Below are 14,066 nucleotides of genomic sequence, written 5' to 3'. Positions count from 1 at the left end.
TAGAGACTGGGGAGAAAGGTGGCTTGGTTATCCTCTGGCCTCCTCTGTAATCATGTGCCAGTAATGACAAGATAAAATGGGAATGCTAGTGCACTGTGAGGGATGGAGGAGGGGGCTGCTGCCAATGTCTCAGCTGGAAATCACTATAGACCAGGTTATTTCACCCCACGCCTCCCTTCCAAAGATGCACTGACTCTCCCAGCTGCCTGGCAAGCTAGATGTCCCCATCACGGCCATTTTGCTGCCATGTGACTGATTTTCCTTGACACCTGGAGCTACATCCCAGGCTAAACATTTTAGCGGTCACCAAACATTCCAGTACTTTTTTTTTCTACTCTTTGACATTTCTAAGTGTCAGCAGTTTCAAAGCTAGACTCTACCCTGGAAACAGAAGTTTACATGTTTTAAAGGGATGCCTTCTAGCTTAACAATCTCAGATGACTGGAAATACCACAGGTGCTCAGGCATAGTTTGCATCCAAATAATAATGTATTGGACCTGTTTTAGACATTTCAGAAGAGGTTCTCCAAAAGTCTATTGAAAATAAGAACTCGAGCCGGGCGGTGGTGGTGCATGCCTTTAATCCCAGCACTTGGGTGGCAGATCTCTGAGTTCGAGGCCAGCCAGCCTGGTCTACAAGAGCTAGTTCCAGGACAGGCCTCAAAACTACAGAGGTAGCCCTGTCTCAAAAAACCAAATAAAAAAAAAGAAAGAAAAAAAGAAAAAACTAAAAGAAAATAAGAATCCTTGCCATGACTTGAGGAAGGAAAACGAAGTTTTAGCTTCTTCTCACCTGATTATGAACACTGAAATATATGCAAGCTGGGGTTGAGACTTTGCTTGCTCAAGGCTCCAGAGACTGTAAAAGCTCAGGGCTGACTTACACATACACAGGGCTTAACTTGCTATGAAACCAGACAGATAAGTAGGATGAAGGCTCACAGGACCCATGAGGGAGTAATCAGGTCCCTGGTCTAAGATAAGACTTAAAGAGGCTCTGAAGCAGGAACCTGGCTGGGAGTATATAACTCAAACTTCTCTTTTAATTGAGCAGCATGTTCTTAGACTATAGGATGAAGAACTGAAAACAGGAAAATCACGGAAACTGCAGTGGGACCCCCACTAAGATTTGGGGGTGCTGTAATAAAACCACAGCATAACTGTGAAGAGAAGTGAGGAGTGCTCGGTTGGCTCAGTGGAAGAGGAAGGAGACAGCATGGGTGAAATTTAGTGGCTGGGAGAGACACTGAGCTGCCAAAGAGGAACAATAACGATCAACTGGGGGCATGGTGGCACAAAATTCCAAGGGTGACAGTGTAATATCCTCCAAGAAAGTTAAAAGAATTTCCAGCAAGTGACTACATACCACTCACTCTGTCTGCTCACCATGTCCTGTGATGAAGCCAGCTAAGGATAGTTAGTGTTACTTCTTTTTAAAACCTTGACTAGGAAGCGAAGCCTAGAATTTGAGAGGCTAAGGCAAGAGGACCAGTCATGAGACCAAATTAGGCTACATAGCAACATTCTGACTTAAAAGCCAGATTGATTAGACCCTACAGGCACTAGAGAACTGATCTCTTGTTCTCCTTCTTGTCTTTCATGTCCTCCTCCTCTACATCCTCTAGGTCCTCCTCCTGCTCCCCATTCCTCTTACTACTACTCCTACTCTACCTCCTCCTGTTTCTCCCCCTTTTATCTCCTTCTCCTTACCTTCCTTCCCTCCTCCTCTACTTTCTTCTTCTATGATGAGGCTTAAACCCAGGGCCTTGAGCATGCTACAAAATTGCTATTCCTTATTCTAATAACCAAAAAGACAGCTTATGTTGAGTTGGTTTAATTGTTGCTCCATGTTTCAGAGTAGGAAACTGAAGCTCCAAGAAGACACACAACTTGCAAAAAAGAAAAAAATGAGAAGAAAACTTATTCATTCAGTACAAAGCCTAGGCTCTAATCAAGACTATTCTGCTTCCAAGGCCAAATCTTAAATACTCTATGCTTCTTCATAAAGCACCTGAATACGAAATGTCTACAAGTTTGGCTGAAATAAATGATTTAGCATCACAAAGGAAGAGAGATATTTTGTACCATATTTGTAAACCAGCCATCAACTGTGCAAACATGTGCTAGTGGTCACGGGAGATCTGCCTAATGTAACCAGATTTGCACACTGTTATATATTGTTGGCTGGTAAAATGGCTTTCATTGTCTCTCCATGACTTGTTTGCTTGTGGTACAATACTTGTGAAGAACAATGTGCATGTTTGTCCCTATGCGCCTTACAGTAAATAAGTTGACTTTATTAAATGAAATATTATCACAGATTTTGAATGCATAGATGTAGAAGAAATGCAGTGGGGAAATGCTTCCACACCTACTGACGAACAAGATCTGAGCACTGTCTATAGGCACTCCCGCGTACTCCAGCCGAAAGCTTTGCTCAGGGGGAGAAGAACTTCCTAGTGATAGTATCTAAACACCCAGCAGTGCACAGACAGGAGGATATAGAGGGGGCATTGATAAGTAACAGGACTTTGCAGAAAGAAAAGAGAAACCAGTTCTGGAGACGTTTAGAGATGACGGGAGTGGACTGAACGCAGAAAGCTGTGCCTCTGATTTGTTCTCAGTATCCATTCTAAAGCTATCTTCCTGTACTTTAGCAGAGGCACAAACATCAGACAGCAGTCCTATATCTAAATAATATGTTCCTCCATTTATTTTCAAAATTAAGATTCTTTGTCAAAGGCAGGAAACATGGAAAGGAAATGGGTTGTGGGACCAGTTGTGAGAATTTCCATGCCTTCAGGGTGAACAGCAATACGTGAGGGGACACTATGATCATGTTCACTTTCCTGAAGTGTGGAATCACTGGAATAAGCAGAGCAGGTGGTAGTAGGAAGGGTGCTGTGTGGTGAGAACACTTGCAACTTTGCTGTATGACAGCAAAGGTAATTACCCAAGCAATTTATGGGGCACCTACATCTATGTCAATTTCAAAATGTTTTAACTAAACTGCCTGCCTGCTGGCTGTAAGTGCTAAAATCTTTATTGAAAGAAGCCCCTGTCCTGCTCATTTGTCATCCCCATTTATTGAGTGGCTCTCCCTCCTACACAGCAGCATATTAGGGAGGAAGGGGGTGCTGATAGTGTTAAGCGTTCCATCTGGTGGAGCCATTCCCAGACAGAAATAAGCCTCACTGAAGCAGGGGCAGCAGAGGATGCTGCTTATCTGGGCTTGCCTGTTCTGTACAATAGGATCTTGGCTGTGATGATCAGTGAAAGTCGACCGATTTGGGTATTTGCATACGATAACATTTAAAAATAGAGTCTCAATTCTGTGATGCGAATTACGGCCACTTCTTGATTTACCCAAGATCTACATAGACCCCTAAGACAATATGTAAAATAAATGCATGTAACTTAAAACCTATATAGATAAAAGACAAAAATGAAGAAGAAATTAGTGCTTTTCTAAAATATGAGAGCTATAATTTCAAAAGTTTTGATCTTTAAATGTATCCATCTATTTTGAATATTTTTAACTCAGGTGAAATTAAGCAAGGAATTTAGTTTATGTTATGGGGAGGACCCTGAATGAAAAGAAGCAGGAGAAAATCTCAGTTGGAGGTAGAATAAAGATTATCAAATACCCAGAAAATAGTGAGGGCACCCTGACCTCAGTTCCACTTGTGAGAGGAGGTACATGGTTGTGATGGTGAAGTCTCCTTAGAGCACAAAGTTAGACAGCCTCACACGCATCCCAGGCATCTCAAGTAGAACTTACAATAGCAGATACAAGCCAGAATCCAAATCCTTTTCCTGGTGCTGTCTCTGGTTATAATTGACATTGTGTGTGTGTGTGTGTGTGTGTGTGTGTGTGTGTGTGTGTGTGTGTGTGCTCTTCTTGAAACCTAGGTTTCAAAATTAAATAAAGTATTTAATATGGCAAAAATATTTTGGCAGCGCACATATATTTTGAAATGACTTGTCCCCCAGAACTCTTTCACAGCAGTCGAGAGCATGCCATTGTAGTGGTGAGGTCTCATGAAGATGTCGCCACTTCTGCATCCTCCAGTTCCTTCGCACTAGAACTTGAGCTGAAAGGGAGACTGGAGAGGTGTTCACACCTAGTGTTGACACTGTGTATTCTCCAGTACTCATAACTGATGGGATCTGCCTCCTGCTTCAAAAGCTGATGACTTCATAACTTTCTTAAAGAAGACTCTCAATCAACTATTGTGAGCAGCTTTTTCTACTTTTTGCTGTCTTTGAAATATGGACTTTTTGTTGACTGGAAAAAAAAGATCCTATCAAAGCGAGATGCCCTCTAATCCCTACTGCCATCCATCTCGAATGTTCCTAAATTCTAATACATGCCAAATTTTGGCAGTACAGAAACAGGAGCTTCTCCATAGAACATTTGGACATGTGATGACTCGACACCCCAAAAGTCTATGGCCACAAGTAAACCAGTCTTTCTAGAACACTCAATGTGTCCTTAGTGAGGATCCAAGCTAAGCTCCCCTTGACTATGTAGGTGACTCATCATGTAGCCCCAGACCAGCTGATCATTTGTATGGTTTTTATGGTCTCAGTTGCACAAATGAAAGGCAGGAGATGGAGAGGAAAATTCTGGTAAAAACTCTGAAATATCCACTCCAAAAAAAAATGTGGTCATAAGATAATTACATGCCAGTAGATTTTCCCAAGGAAATTACGCAAACGGGGAAAAATTGAACAGTCAAGAAATACTGTATGATACCAATTAGTCCATAGCATATTCTAAGTGGAAAATATAATGCTATCCTTTCTCTCACATTAATGAGATAAAGGAACTGTTAATGTTCCATAATCTAAACAAACTGTAAATCTTTTTCAGAAAGAGACTTCGAAGCATAAGGAGTTCTTCAGGAAAGATTATAAACCTTTATATATGCAGTATCTGAATTTATGGACAACATCATGTGAACCTCCTGGTATAATGTCATTATAGTTTTACAGTGACTTGTGTCATTAAATGAGCTAATATCTTTCACTGTTATCAAAATATTGAAGTTGCATATCCATTTGAGTCTGTTAAGATAGAGGACAATGAAGGGGCAGGAGCTTCTCTAGCACGTACAAAGTACAAGCTTGATTCCCCACATAGCAGAAATCTCAGGACTTAGAAGGTTGAAACTGAGATCAGGAGTTCAAAGTGATCCTTGTCTGCACAGTGAGCTCAAGGCCAGCTGAAGGTATATGAGGCCCTGTGTTAGGAAGTGTAACCCAAAGATGGATACCCAAAGGCCCTGTAACAGAAGACAGATCACTCATTTCACATCTTTGTTAAGCAGTCAGGGACCACCATTCACATAAACAACATTTCCTCTAGAGTAGGTTGCTGGTTGTCACTATCATAGTCCTGCACTCATTCAATACCATCCTTATTCCAGCCCTTTGCTATAGCAAATAGCAGCTCGCTTTTGTAATGAACAAGCATTTTTTGTGTGTTCTTAAGATTTATTTATATATTATGCATACAGTGTTCGGCCTGCACCCCTGAAGGCACCAGATCTCATTATAGATGGTTGTAGTCACCAAGTGGTAGCTGCGAATTGAACTCAGGAACTTTGGAAGAGTCCTCCCTCCCCTCCCCACATCCCCTCCACCTACTCCCCCACCCCACCCCCACGCACTCCTCAGAGAAAGTAAGGCACATTGCTATGTGTTCATATCTTCTCTTTAAATTTTGTATTTTCTGCACGTGAATGCATACTTTGGTGAAAATCAAGATAACCCAACTTGAAAATGGCCTTAGTCAGCCTGCTAGTCATAGAGTTGTGAAGGAAAAGGGAAGAGACTGGTTCCTTGATACCTGATTGTGACTTTTTGAAGCTATCAAGTAATTCTAGAAGAGCTATTTTCCTTTGGTGACCTCTTGTACTTATTAGGCCCGTTGGGTTGTTCTAAATTGATTGATTTCCTTCTATTTTTTAGAGTTTTGTATATATGCCATGAGATATTAATAAAGTTGATATGAATTATATTATATAATTAGAATGGGTTTTTGGAACTCAAATAAGGAGACTACTTTCTATCTGCAGTCAACAGGCACAGTATCATATTTTCTCCTGACACAGCTTTGGATGTATTCATTGACCATGCAGATTTGAATGCTCTTATCCTACTAATGAAACAGAACTCTTTCTACTTGAGCCTGGTCGTTAAGGTGGGAATTTATACCTAATTCCTATTCTCAAATTCTGTTTAGTGTGTAGCCAAACATGGCAATTCTATTTCATGTGCTATCCTAATATACACGCTGCAGCTTTAAAATCATGGGTAGTCTTGAGTCTAACCCACCTTCACCATGCATAACATGTCTTTTCTGTCAAGCTTGGATCCTCTTGTGTCTCTGCTCAACCCTGGTTAAAAAAAAATACCTAGAAGAATCTTACTTTGCAGGGGGTATACTGTTCCTGAGACCTGGCTTAGACAGGTCTCAGGTTCCTAATGTCTCTTTTGCAGTTAGTTACAAGCTGGTAACATATTCTTCTCTTAAGTTTTGTGTCTGAGCAAAGACTAAAGTAAAATTTTGAAAATATTTTACCAATAATGCAAGTCTTACGGAAGGAAGATGTGAGCATGTAGCAGGAGTGCTGAGAGTTGAGATTTTCAGTCCCAGGCTGTCTCCAAGAATCCTTACCATCAGCCTGCACACCTTCCCCAGCCCAGCTTCCATGGTGCGACTTCCTCCTCCCTCTATACCCTGTGGCCCCCCATGAATTAGCTGCCCTCAGGATCCAGGCCTATCTAGCCTTAGTCCCTGAGGCCCAGCCCCCACTTCCATCTCTTCCTTCAAACTTTTGAGTCTGAATATCAATCTTTCAACCTTGACAATGTAAATATTCTTTCTTGCCCCTACCTCAGAAGAAAGGCAATAGCTGAACTTTGTTATCATATTCATGGTAAACCACATCTTGGGGAATTATGATTCTCCTGAAGCTTTTCTTGCCCCATACCCCAGGTCTCAGTGCTGGCATTCTAGAAGTCAGCTCCGAGTAGAGTTATGCATACAACGCTATCACAATTGGCAATGGCTTATGGAAAAGTGTCCTTAAAACTGGACAAGTCTAGAAATTCTAGAACATTCATTCTCTCTGCCAAACAACTTGGTCTGTCAGGCAAGAGTTTGGCTCAGTCCTCCCCCCCAAAATTTATGTTACAAGTAGAACACTTAACTTCTCAGTCTGAAACATCTGTGTTTAAGTTAATGCTGACTTCTCATTTCCCTCTAGAACAGTGAGTGAAGGTTTGATTTACATTTTTGTAAATAAAGGATAAACTCAAGTGGTTTTCCCAGACCAAAAGCAACTATTTGCCTCCGAGGTAAATTTGTGAACCTACCCTTGGAGACTTGAAACTGCATGTAGCCTTAAATGTTCCCCTCTTTTCCCAGCTACTAAAGATCAAGTTTCTAACAATATCTTGGGGTCAGTGGCAGCCCGGGTAACCCATGGCATGTCTGTGGAATTATGAGAATTATGGCTATTTTAGGTACTTACTAACTGCAGTTATACACACCCACAGCAATGTGGGCCCAGAACTACCTGGGAAGTTGCTAGACATATCAATCCCAAGCCACTAAATGAGGAACGGAACTCTAGAGCTGGGCACAAGAAGCATGTGCTTCAGAGGCCCTGCAGGAAGAAGACTCTGAGCACCTATGTGTACAGGGGTTCAGCAGGAATTTACCAGGAATGCCCTGGGATTCACCCCAGACCTCACAAACGCTGTGGAAAAAAAAAAGACGTTTCTTATTTTGATATGTAAGTGAATGGACATTATGAGAAAAGGCAATGTGGGCTGAACAAAACCCGAAAGCCTCTGGAAGCAAGGCTGAGAAGGCAAGGCGGAAAGAAATATGATTAATATCTCTGCCCTGGGAGAGTAGAGTGAGAGACTGCCAATTTGTGTTTAAATTGGCTGCCCCCATTGCCCAAAGCAGAATGTTAGCAGGCCAGTTCCCTAGACACCTGATCTGTCCTTCCCTTCATTTATATGAGAAGGCTCGGTGAAACTTTCAGAACTGCCGAGGAATCCTGAGTCAAAGTGAGGTGTGGAGGGAAAACACCGCCAGCTCAGGCTCAGGCATCTCCCTGAGAAGCTTGGGTAGAAGTCACCCCTCCCTGCTTACTCAGGATAGGGCAGAGGTTCTAAACCTGCCTGAGCCTCTTCTGTTCCTTGCTCTTGCCTGAAGAGGACTGGGCAATGGCTCTTCTAAGGCTAGCAGGACTGGCCCTGAAAAGAACACTATACACTTCAAGAATAATGTCCAATAAGCTGGCTGCAGTTCCAAGGGTCAAAGGAATTGTGGAGATTTCCCAGACCCTGGATATAGTAAAGAGATGCTTATAAATTACTGAGGGTTATCTTTCTGTACACTGTGAATACATTGCTCTCATTGGTTGATAAAGCTACTTTGACCTATGACAAGGCAGGAAATTCAAGCAGAGATATAGGAGAAGAAGGGCGGAGTCTAGGAGATGCCAGTCCACCACTGAGGAAGGAAGAAAAGTAAAAAAATGAGGTAACAAATCATGAAATACATGGCAAAGCATAGATTAAGAATATGAAATAATTTAAGAGTAAGAGCTAACTAATAATAAGCCTGAGCCATTGGTTAAGCATTTATAAGTAATATTAAGCCTCTGAGAGGCTATTCAGGAACCTACAGGTGGGAGATTGTTTTAAAAAAAATGTTTCAAAATTGAATTCAGTTCACAGTGAGTGCCTGCACTACATAATGCAAGCTCTATAGTGCACTGGCTGTATAGTTTAAAGCACCACGTGACCTCACACCTCACAAGCTGCTAGTGGAAAGCAGAGATAGGCATTGTCAACTTCCACACACAGCATATAGCACAGTTCCAACATAACTGTGGAGCCAGTCCTATGGGAAAACCTTAGAAAGAAGTGGATTTTTGACCTGGAAAGGTCCAAGGTAGCACCGAGAATTGCACAGTCTCACAGTAGACTCCTGTGCCTTCTCGGTGTTGAGGCTCACCTCTAGTGTCAGCCCACCCTCATGATTCTTGGCCTGACCAGACACAACGCAGTAAGCAGTTTCTTACAGCTAGACAGCCTTCCTCTAGACCTAGAAGTCCATCTGGGGTTCAAGGGGAGGTGTGGAAGAGCCAGCCAAGACTGACAGTTCCTCTTGGCGATCGCTACCCCATGCCATGCTTCTCTGCTGCCAGAGAAAGATAATTCGTCTTCCAGTCTGTGTTTAACGTAAAACTCATCTCCTCAGAATGGCTTTACTATGTGTAAGAGTTATGTAATGAAACTTCATAAAGCACTGTTATCTGGAGCTGCCTGAGAAAAATCAAAATCTTCTCATAGTGTCAGACAGTACAAGAGAACTAAACAAAGTAAACAAGCCACAGGCTTAGAATCAAATCTAGCTGGTCATATATTTTTGCAAATAAAGTTTTATTGAGATACATAGACAGTCATTTACATAGAAGTGTCATAATTCATGACTGTAACATATTGTATGTCTCATAAAGTCTAAAATATTTATAAAAATATTCCTAATTTCTCCTCATCCAAAGTCAGTCACTGAGCAAAAAGATCCTTGAGCCCCTACTGAACTCCTACCTCTACCCTGAAGTACTGCAATTTTAGTCCAGCGTTGGAGAATTTTATGTCTTTAAACATGTTAAACCTAGAACATAGAGCAGAAGGGAGGCATTATTAGTCATTTCCTGAAAGAAAACAAAAAAGAACCGATCTTTCAAATGAAGAGATTTTAAAGAAAGAGCCACTTTCAATGTTAGAAACAAAATTAAGACAAAATGGAATTTTTTTATCCCCAGGACTCAGATGCAAGAGAGAAAAGAATGCTACTAAGCAGGGGAGGAAGGTTACTTTATAGGACCAGACAAAAAGAAAGCTTCTAGTCCTGTGGCTTCAAGGAACACCCCCAAATCCTCTCTTCCATCCGATATCCTCAGAGTGCCTCCACAGTGAGAGGATCAAACTAGAAATCGGAGAACAAGGGTACCAGGTGATACAGTCAGTCCATATCATCAGGCAGAGACAAGATGGGACACATGAGGGACATGGCAGATACCGAAGCAACATGAATGAAATATTATACTAACGAGAATTTTCTTTGGAGGTGCTGCATCTTGAAGCAGATTTATATAACTGGGTGAGTGTTCTACCACTGAACCACATCCCCAGTCCTACTAAATAGAATTGTATTGGAAATACAGATACCTAAGTCAAACTGGCTTAAACAATGAGAAAGTGTGTCAACTCACATTAGCAGGAGACTTCGGAGCAGACTGAAGAAGTAGCTTGTGCACCCATCCAGGAGCTCCACATAGTTCCTCGCTCCTCTTTGGGGCCAGAAAGGATGTAAAACCAGGAGAAGCAGCCGTCTGGGTGAGGTGCTGCCTTCTGGGTATGGCACAGCATTGCACTCTTAAACTCGCAGAATCCATGCTTACCTGCTCAAAGCCCCATTTCTCTCTCCTATTATTATTGAACAGCTATCTACTGTGGGGGGAGGAACATTTACTTCATTTTCTAGTAAATGTGCACACTAGTAAACTGCCATGTTTCGTAAAGCAACTTTTCACCAACACTTCCATAAGCAATTCTAAGGAAACTGTTTTAACCAGGGAAGAAAGAAAATAAAGTAGAAGAGAAATAGTTGGGGGAAAAATGATCCATAAAAATGTGAGGGGACAAAAGTAAGTGGAAGGGTGAATATAATAAAGATGGACTGTGTGCCTACATGAAAATATAATGATACCTATTGCACATGATTAATATATAACATTAAATAAAAGGAAAATGAGTTTTAGAAGTAGATAAAAATCCATTAAAGAAAGTAATCTATTAGCTTAAGTTGTCTTAAAGGAAGTATGTAACATTTCTCCTACCCTACCCATCCAAGAGAGATAGTTGTAGGCAGATCTCTGTGAGTTCGGGTCAGCCTGGCCTACACGAGTTAGTTCCAGGACAGGCTCCAAAGCTACAGAGAAACCCAGTCTCAAAAATCCAAAAAAGAAAGAAACAAACAAAACAAAAGAGGTGCAGTCATTTAGATGAGTGGATGTCCCCTCTACTAGAAACTATTTAATATGGAGTTATAGTAGTTACATGAAGGAGATCCATAGACTGCTGTGTCTAACCTGGCCTACTTGGGTGGATATTTGCATTGCCAATTCAAAAAACCCATTTCTCTTTTCTCAATGACACCTACAAGCTAGAGACTATCACAACCAATTCAGGATATTAATACTGGCTGGGTCCTGCTCTAAGTTACTCCATATTGTATAACATATGGCTTTCTGACCATACCTTGCTCAGATAGACTCCATTTTGAACATAAACCCAGAAAAGAGGTGATGCTGAGTCTTGTTGCACATGTAGAATCGCTCTCAGTCTAACACTACCCCTGAGGCAAACACTGACGGATTGCTTATTCGCAAAGGTAGGAGGGCATCATCCTACAGATTTATTAAAGGAGACTGCAAAGAACAAAGTCCTGGGTGAAAGTGCAGTGTTGATATGGGCAAGGCCATGTCTAGGACCAATGCCTCTGATCCATTGTAAGGGCAATGCTTCCTCCCCCAGGATGAGGCTCAGAAGATGATGAAGCCTTCCTCTGGCCCGTGGGCAAATGTGGCAGGGTGTACAATTAGGAGTGTTTACGAAAGATTGACCAGTGCACAGAACTAGCAGCTGCAGTTTCCTCCTCTTGGATATTTATAGCCTGAGACTTCTCACCTTCCAAGGCCTCCTACTGAGACTAGATGATTCCTTTGCTACCCCTGTGCTGTACATAATAAATACACTAAGGCTATGACTGCTGTACACATGGTCATTCCAGCAGAGTGACCGTGACCCTCCCCCATCCCATCTTGCCTTGTCAATGTATGTCTATAGTTTCTTTGGTGTCTGGCCTTTCTTCATTCCCTCACTGCCCCCAGCTAGGATTCTGGAGCCCAAGTCATGTGTAGATTAGGTCATATAAGCACATAAGCATACCAAAATATATTTTAAAAACCAGGTCCGAGAATTTATGGACCAGACCAGACCAATAAAAGGAGCAATACTCTAACTGAGACCCCATAACAAGAGTGCCACTAATGGTGCAATGGTAGTGACCACACTGGCCTGTCACTCGACCCAGTATGTTGGTCAAGGGATCTGTAAGCAAAAAAACTCAAAATGTTCCCAGGACTTCAGCTCAACTCTGTCCCACTAATACAGGGCCTACTTGAATTTCCACCTATCTGTTCATCTGTTTATCTGTTCAGACAGTTTTGCACCTTGCCTCCACAGTCTTGTCATCCTTTGTGTGAGATGGCTTCCATCTGCACTTTGGTTATATTGGCTCAACTAAACTCTAAGACTCTCTTCACCCCTGCAAGTCTTCAGCCGGTGTCCATGCTTTAATAAGTCACCAACTGAGTTCATTTATAATTTTTCCGATTACTGCAGTGACTCCGCATTTGTATTGGAAGCTCTCAGCTTCCAATAATGACTCCTTAACCTTTGATATCTATTCTGTAACCAATGTACCAATGTGTGTGTGTGTGTGTGTATGTGTGTGTATGTGTGTGTGTGTAGATGGATGGAAGAAAGAAAGAAAGAAAGAAAGAAAGAGAGAGAGAGAAAGAGAGAGAGAGAAAGAAAGAAAGAAAGAAAGAAAGAAAGAAAGAGAGAGAGAGAGAAAGAAAGAAAAAAAAGTGGATTGATGGATGATAGATAGTGGGTGGAAGATAGATGATAGATAGATAGATAGATAGATAGATAGATAGATAGATAGATAGACAGATAGATAGATAGAAAAAATTGGAATTATTTGTCAAATTGCAGCCAACAATAGTGATGTAGCTTGAGGATTTATTATTATGCATTAAATACTGACACAGTAAAAGAATTTTTTTTAAAGTGCATCTCTTTTCTCTTTGATTGTGGAATAGTAAGGGGCAACTGCGACCAGGAGGCAAGAAAACAGCCTTACTGGGCTCTGATGCAATATAGGCAGTTTGGAAGGTGCATTTCTGCCCCTTAATAACTATAATGTTGTATGATAGGTTATAGGCCATGGGAAAAAACATGATATTACTTTGCTAAACAGACAGAATAGAAAATCAATTTCTAATGAGTTATTTTTAGATTATCATCTAATGCATCTCCCAGCCCTCATATTTGCAGTAGATGTATGACCCACAACTAGCCAAATTGCAGAGACCAAAAGGCTACAAAATATTCATTCCTAAATGGGAGGGACATCTAGATCATCTCCTGTATTCCCAAAGATCAGGGATCATTGTGGAAGAGAGGCATAAAGATTATGCTGGATAGTTTTATATCAACTTAACACAAACTAAAGTCACCTTAGAGGAGGGAACCTCAATTAAGAAAATTCTTCCATAAATTGGGGCTGTAGGCAAGCCTGTAAGAAGTTTTCCTTAATGATTGATGTAGAAGGGCCCAAGCCATTGTGGATGGTATCCCTGGCCTGGTGGTGGTCCTGAGCTCTATAAAAATGGAGGCCAAGCAAACCATGGGGAACAAGTCAGCAAGCAGCACTCCTCCATGGTTCTGCATCCACTCCTGCCTCCAGATTTCTGGCCTATTTCAGTTACTGTCCTGACTGCCTTCAGTGATTAGACTATGGATATCAAAGCATTAGCCAAATAAACTTTTTCCTTTCCATCTCACTTTTGGTCATGGTCTTTCATCATAGCATAGTCTAAACTAAGAAAAAGACTAGACTAGCAAGAAGTGGTAGATAACTACCAGGAAATAGTGTCCTTGTGACACAACAGAGCAGTTGAAGGTATGAACTTACAGTGGTTATAACAGCATTCACAAGCCCTGTGCAAACTCAAGGCAGACCAAATCCCAGTATGATGAGTGGTTTGGCATAAAATCCCGTGCCTAGCTGAGATGCTGCTGACACTGTGAGATGCTTAGAAAGGGAGAGAAGAGTTCGTTTTCTTTAAGAGTGTAGTATCTGATATGTCAGCCAAGCTCGACAGGAAGGCTATGCG

The 14,066-nt window shown here is 41.6% G+C and overlaps 1 long non-coding RNA gene across 1 annotated transcript in view; it reads left to right on the top strand.

The window, feature by feature from the left end:
• LOC125417385 (uncharacterized) overlaps positions 1-14,066 on the top strand; it is a 200,008-nt gene that overhangs the window by 55,821 nt on the left and 130,121 nt on the right. The window lies entirely within an intron of this gene.

This window comes from Myodes glareolus, chromosome 14 (genome assembly GCF_982192425.1).
Source record: "Myodes glareolus chromosome 14, mMyoGla1.1, whole genome shotgun sequence".
Taxonomy (NCBI): domain Eukaryota; kingdom Metazoa; phylum Chordata; class Mammalia; order Rodentia; family Cricetidae; genus Myodes; species Myodes glareolus.
Note: the sequence above shows the minus strand (reverse complement) of the source record. Positions and strands in the feature narration are given on the sequence as shown.